Source organism: Hevea brasiliensis, chromosome 3, assembly GCF_030052815.1.
Source record: "Hevea brasiliensis isolate MT/VB/25A 57/8 chromosome 3, ASM3005281v1, whole genome shotgun sequence".
In the NCBI taxonomy this organism is placed as follows: domain Eukaryota; kingdom Viridiplantae; phylum Streptophyta; class Magnoliopsida; order Malpighiales; family Euphorbiaceae; genus Hevea; species Hevea brasiliensis.
The window spans coordinates 25864332-25871319 of NC_079495.1; the positions used below are offsets into that span (position 1 = coordinate 25864332).

Sequence of the window (6988 nt, forward strand, 5' to 3'; positions counted from 1 at the left end):
GTGGCAAAAATTATTTTTTTTAATATGTTACTGACATGATATGTGAAATGACAGAAACTTTTATGTTATTATTGACGTGGTGACTAACATTGCAAAGTATTATTATTTTATATGTTGTTGCTAATGTGACAATACTTTAAAAATTAAAGAAATCTAAAATTTTTCGACTTTTGTCAATTATAGTCAATTCTATAAATTTATTTCATTTATAGCCAATTGACCAATTTTTATTTAATTTGGTTAAAATTAATATTTTATTATTTAATACAATTATAAAAAATAAATGTTTATATTATTTAGTATAAAAAAAAAATAATATTCCCCCTATATCTTTCCTTTTTTTTCGCAGTATTTATAGAACTTATTTATGAAAATAGATACATTTTTATTTATTTAAAATCAAAAATATCATTCCACATTTCTCTCTCTCCTCTTAACCATTATCATCCAATAATATGTATATACATCCTCCACCTACCTTTCTCCCTCTAAATAATATCCCTCTCTCTCTCTCTCTCTCTCTCTCTCTCTCTCTCTCTCTCTCTCTCTCTCTCTCTCTCTCTCTCTCTCTAGGAAATATCCTTATACATCCAATATGTATATATGCACCCTCTACCCACCTTTCTTCCTGTAAATAATTTCTCTCTCCCTCTTTCTTTAAGAAATATCCTTAACCTACATCTCTCTCCCTCTCCCTTTCCCTCTCTATCCTCACACCCACTATCATCCAATAATATATTGACATTCAACTACATGTTGATTATTATTATTATTATTATTATTATTATTATTATTTGCTAAAATGATGAATATTGTTCTTATTGACATTTTTTACATGAATTTTTAATTTTTAAATAAATAAAAAAATGAGGGAAGAGAGGGGGGAATTTTATTATAGTAAGTAACATAATTTTATTAGGTAACAAAATATTAATTTTTGACCAAGTTAAATCAAATTTAGTTAATTAGCGATAATAAAACAAATTTATAGAATTAGCTATAATTGACAAAAGTTGAAAAGTTTTAAAGTTTTTAATTATTAAAGTTATGTCACGTCAGCAATTATATATAAAATAATAATATTTTTGCCCCATTAGCTACAGTCAGCAAGAACATAAAAATTTCTATCATATCACCTACCACATCAGCAACAACATATTAAAAAAATAATATTTTTTACTACTTCTGTGCTTCCAGATGTCCAATTTTGACTGGATCATAATAAATACTAAACTTTCAAATTAGCACAAAATTGACAAAAAAAAGTTTTGGTTATAATTACAAAAACGGGTAAAGTTTTGGATTTTTTTGAATATTAGGCAAAATAAAATAAAGAAAGAAAGTAAAGGAACATTGTAGCCAGAGAAAATAAAGGATGACATATCCATTTCTCTACATTCATGGGCTATTCCTATTTTGCTTCAAAACCTAATACCATCCACATCAACAACAATCAGTATTCTTCACCAACAGTCCTTGGAGCTCTTTCACTTCAAACCCCACTTGTCCATCATCCCCCTTCAAGTAAAAGTGATTCCCACCACCTTGTGTCTCTTACCTCCAACACTTGTGGCTCTCTCCTTCTCATTGAACCCATAAACTCCAAATTGAATGGAAAAATCCACTTGATCAACTCCGTTCATTGCCCACATTCACCAAGATCACTCATAAAACACAAGCCCCTGCAGACCCTTGTGAGTCTTTTTCACCTAACTCTGTCATCAATACTTGGGAGCTCATCGACAATCTTAATGATGAGTTGGATTTTGAAATGGGTGAATCTTTGAAGCCAAATTCATCATTTTCTGATCATGCTATTCACGTTAGCTCGAAATCTAATACTTTTTAGCATCTTGGTTTTGATGCTTCTGTTAAAAAGCTGTATGATTCTTTGATTCTGTGAAATCTAAAGAAATAGATGTTCAGAACACATTTTCATTGTTAAAGCCACTGTGAAAGCATTCATTAGAGGAATCATTTATGTCAAAACTAGATCCCAATGTGGTCTCAAGTTACAGAAGTGCATTTTCATCTAGGCAATTAAGCTACACTAAAAAATCCAAAGGTGCAAGATCAGTGGGTTCTAATCACGTGAATTCTTTACCAATCCACTGTTAGTAGTATGCCCTAGAGCATAACTTATAATTTGTATCTTATAAATATTAATTCCTATTTAATGGCATATGTCTTTTCTTTTAACTTAAATTGTTTAAATTTAATTGAAAATATCGTTTAGCAACTTATTAGATATTTCATTCTTAAAATATTAAGAAGATGAATGACGGAACAATCTAGTACAAGTATTATTAATTTTGGTTCATAGTCTAAGATACTTCATTGGATATGATTTATCCGTATAGACTATCACCTCTGTTTGTATTCATGGATTAGTATGAGATATTAATAAGATAGAATGGTGAGTCTCATGCCATATAAGATAAGTAGGCTAAACCAATGACATTATGATGATATGTACATGGAGTTTACTCTTGTTAATACATTATTATCTAGATCATAATAATGTATATAATTTCTTAACCTGAGATGACACGGTTATCTTGTTTATAGGTAGTTTGAGTTTGATATCACTTACATACTTGTACTGGGTATGAGTGTAAGAGCGTGTGTTGGCTCCAACTAATTATATATGGAAATAGGTGATAAGTCAAGATAGAATTCGTTGCCTTAAATAAATAGGGATAAAATCCTATGTCTATCTCAATTGTTCTTGATAAATAAAGTTCTTGGCCAGGACAAATAAACTAATTCAAAAAAAAGTTTCTGATTGAAGAGTTTTGTTAATTAAGAATTGGAATTAAGATGAGGAAATAGGATTCTAAGCAATTAGGATTTGACATAAACTATGACCCTAGCTGGAATTGAATTTATGTAAAAGAGAGATTTTAGTGCATGGTATGTATGATCAAAGTTCATGAGTTATGCATAAATTAATTCATCACTAGTTGGATAGTCCTGGTACACTATGCTAAGTGTCAACCATTATTTATGAGAACTAAGAGTAGTATGGAAATTTCACTCTAAGTGTGAAATAGTTCTAATAATAATATTAAAGAATTAATATTATTCTCATTGTCAATTAGTAATAAACTTAGAAAGTCACACACAATGAGAATAATATGATCAAAGCATAATTAATTTGATTAATTAATTAGATGGTTTAATTAATTAATTAAATTAATATTTTAGTTTGCAATAAGATTGCAAAGTTTCTAGTATGACTTGAAACTAAATTCATCAATGGAAGTATTCAAGTTAATTGTTTAAAGTGGTTAAATATAAACTTGATTAATTAATTATAAGGTAAGAGATTTTAATTTATTTAAAATGACTTGGGAAGTTATAGGAGAGAGAAAATTAATAGTTAATTAGTATTTTACATAATACTAATTAATTAAGGTTTTAATTCCCTAAATTAAGTTAACTTCACATGTGGCCAAATCAAAATTAGAAAACACATTTAATAAGAGAATTAGATGTGGACACTTGTAAAGGAGGTAATGATTAGTGGTCAACTACTAATTGACCTTAACGGGAATTAAATATCTCTAATAGTTAAATAATGAAAGATTAAGCTAGTTAATCTCTTCTTCTTCTCCATTTTTCTATCAAGCCAAGTTCTCTATCCTTTTTCTTTGTGATTAATTCAAGAGAAATTTGAAGTTGTCACTCTTGAATTAAAAATAGAGAAATTGTTTCTCTATGCTTCCATAAGCTTAAAATCAAGAAAAACCTTAAACTTCATCTCTATGTAAGCTTGATCAAGACAAGGAGAGGAAGCACAAAGGAGTTTTGGTTGAATCTTGGGGCTTTGGTCATCTTGTTCGTGTGGACGGACTAGAAGATCAACTTTTGATGATCTAAGCTTTCCGGATTGGGTGTTGAATGTAATTCTGCACCTATATGGGTAAAGTCTTTATTTTGTCTTAATGATTTTAAGGTTTAAGATTTCTAATGGCTAATAGGCTTTTTAGCAATTGAGTTACAAGTGTTGTAACTAAAATATAGATTTTTGCAATAGTACAAACAACTTACATGTTGCATGACAAATTAGAGTTTAAATTTTTTAAAATTGTTAATTTTGCACCCTTGGTGCTTTTTTTCTTTCACCCACAACAATGGGTTCCTTTCGCAAAACAAAAAGGATAAATTTGTTTTGTATTTCACAAGTTTGAGAGGAATTAGAAAGACCCATGAAGATTGCTATGCAGTTAGGCTGATATTCAGGGGTTTTCGATTTCCGGTGGATGAAAAAGACTTTTGAATGGACTCTTCATACAGAAAGGAGTTGCAGAGTGTGCTTAAAGAGAAAGCAATGAACTTGCTACAAGTGTTTATCAGGGGGAAACATATTGGCGGAGTGGTGGAGATCAGGCAGTTGAATGAAACAGGTGAATTAGCAAAGCTTTTAGAAGGGCTCTTGTTAGAGATCCTAAGTTGGTCTGTGAGAGTTATGGGGATGCAAGATTTTTGCCATGTCCAAATTGTCATGGCAGTAGGAAGGTGTTTGATGAGGAGGAGGAGCAGCCGAGGATATGCCTGAATTGCAATGAAATGGTTTGATTCGCTGCCCTGGTTGCTGCAGCTCATGACACTATGCATATTTTGCACAATTTTGGTGCTAGCTACTTGTTGATCTTGAAGGAATTCTAAAGACTGCTACTGCTTATTTCAATATTTATGCTTGATTATTTTTATTATTTATACTTGAGTTTGTTGCTATTTTTTTCCTACTACTTGTGTGGAAGGAAATGAAGAGTGTTCTTGTAGTGTATACAGGTGGAAGTTTCTTGGGAGCGGACAGTGAAGAAGATTACTGCAGCTGCTGCTGCTGTTTGCTTTTTACTTTTTTTTTTTTTTTTTTCCTTTCAAATTTTTTTTTTTATTTTGAAAATTATTATTATTATTTTCCCGAAAATCAAATTGTGATTTATTTAACAAGGCTTAAAGTTACAAGCAAAGTTCAAAGCCAAAAAAAAAAAACGCAACTAGCTTAAAGGAGATCCAAGCCCTCAACTCAACAAGGCCTAAGCCCTTAACACAACCAGAGATTGATACTTGGATGCCCAACCTGGAGAAGCTAGTGCAGCACAAGTAGCCGGGTAAGAGGACCCGACCCACAACAGGCTGCTGCAGTCAGTCCTCACCGTGTGAATTCTTCAGAGAGGAGGGCCAACCATTGACAAAGCACAAAACCAAAGGCCATAGATAAGAGGGAGTCATAGATTAGCTCGGAAAGTGTCTAATGAAATTGCTAAACAATTCATTATTTTCTTCACAATTTTTATTTTTTTATAATTTTATTTTCTTAATATTTAAGTCTAAGTCTTATGTTTAAATTAAAATTAAATTTATTAAAATAGTTAATATATAAATAATTACCAATTTTAAGTTTTACAATTTATATTTTCCTAAAAAAGTTTTAAAATATTATATTATTACAATTTTGAACAAACTAAAATATTCTCATAATTTTATATTTTTTATAACAAATATTAATTAATATAAACTAAATATTAAAATAAAATTCTAATAAAATTGTGTTTTATGTATATTTAAGGTTTTTTATAAGTTTTAAAATTTTCTTATCAGTTAAATAATGTAAACCTATTAAAATAATTTTTATAAATTTATTTTTTCTAAGAAAGATATTAATTAGCACAAATTAAATATAAAAAATAAAATTCTAATGAAATTATAAAAATCGTAGGAATAGTATTTTTTTCACAACTTTTATTCTTTTTATAATTTTATTTTTCTAATGTTTCTATTGTTAGTAGTATGCCCTAGAGTATATCATTTAGTATGTATCTTGTACATATTTTTATTAATAAAAGGCATTTCCACTTTTCCGTTTACATAATATATTTATGTGTAATAGAAAAGGTCCATTGTTATTTTGTTAGAAATATTATTCTTAAGTTGTTAAGAATATGAGTGACAATATTTCTAGCACAAAGTATCATAAATAGGTTCACAATCGAGGATACTTCATAATAAGGACATGACTTATCTAAAAAAATTGTATTCATGTTTGTTCCCAAGTTATTTATATGAGATATAAATAAGATGGAATGGTGAGTCTCATGCCATATAACAAACATGATAGACACTTATAATGATAAGTAGGCCGAACCGGCGACACTTATGACAAGCACATGGAGTTTACTCTTGTCAATGTTTTGTCATAAATCATATCAGTGCATATAATCTTTAGACCTGAGATAGCACAGTTATCTTGTATATAGGTAGTTTGAGTTTGATACTGCTTTCATACTTGTACTATGTATAGGTATATGGGCATGTGTTGGCTCCTACTAGTTATATATGGAGGTAGGTGTAGATCAAGATGGAATCTGTTCCTCTAAGTAAATAGAGATAAAATCCTATGTTCATTTAATTGTTCTTGATGTTTCAAGTTCCTGGCCAGGACAGATAGATTTATTCAGAAAAGAGTTTCTGATGAGAAAAAACTTTTTAATCAAGAACTGGAATTAAAAGAGAACATAATAATTATAGCAAATGGAGTTTGACATAAACCATGACTCCAGCTTGAGTTGAGATTTTTTAACAGAGAGATTCTAGTGCATGGTAACATATGATTATAAGTTCATTTAAGGTAAACCTTATTACTAATTTGGTGGCCATGGCATGCTATGTTAGGTGTTAACCATGGTCTATGAGGTTCATAAAATGATTTAGAGAAATCATTTATGGTAAGAAAGAGTTCTGATGATATTAAGAGTTGATATCATGTCTCATTGCCAATTAGTGATGAGCCTAGTAAGTCACACACATACACAAGTTATCACCTATTTAAATATGATTTAATTAATTAATTAAAGAGTTTAATTGATTAATTAAATAGGTTTGGTTTGCAATTAAATTGTAAAGTCCCTAGCATGACTTGAAACTAAATCTAGATTATTGGATATATAGTATAAGTTAAATTTATATTTAAAGTATTTAA

General features: G+C 29.5%; 1 pseudogene; it reads left to right on the top strand.

The window, feature by feature from the left end:
* Positions 1–1400: 1400 nt before the first annotated feature.
* Positions 1401–4610, top strand: LOC131178351 (uncharacterized protein At3g28850-like; annotated as a pseudogene).
* The last annotated feature ends 2378 nt before the right edge of the window (positions 4611–6988 follow it).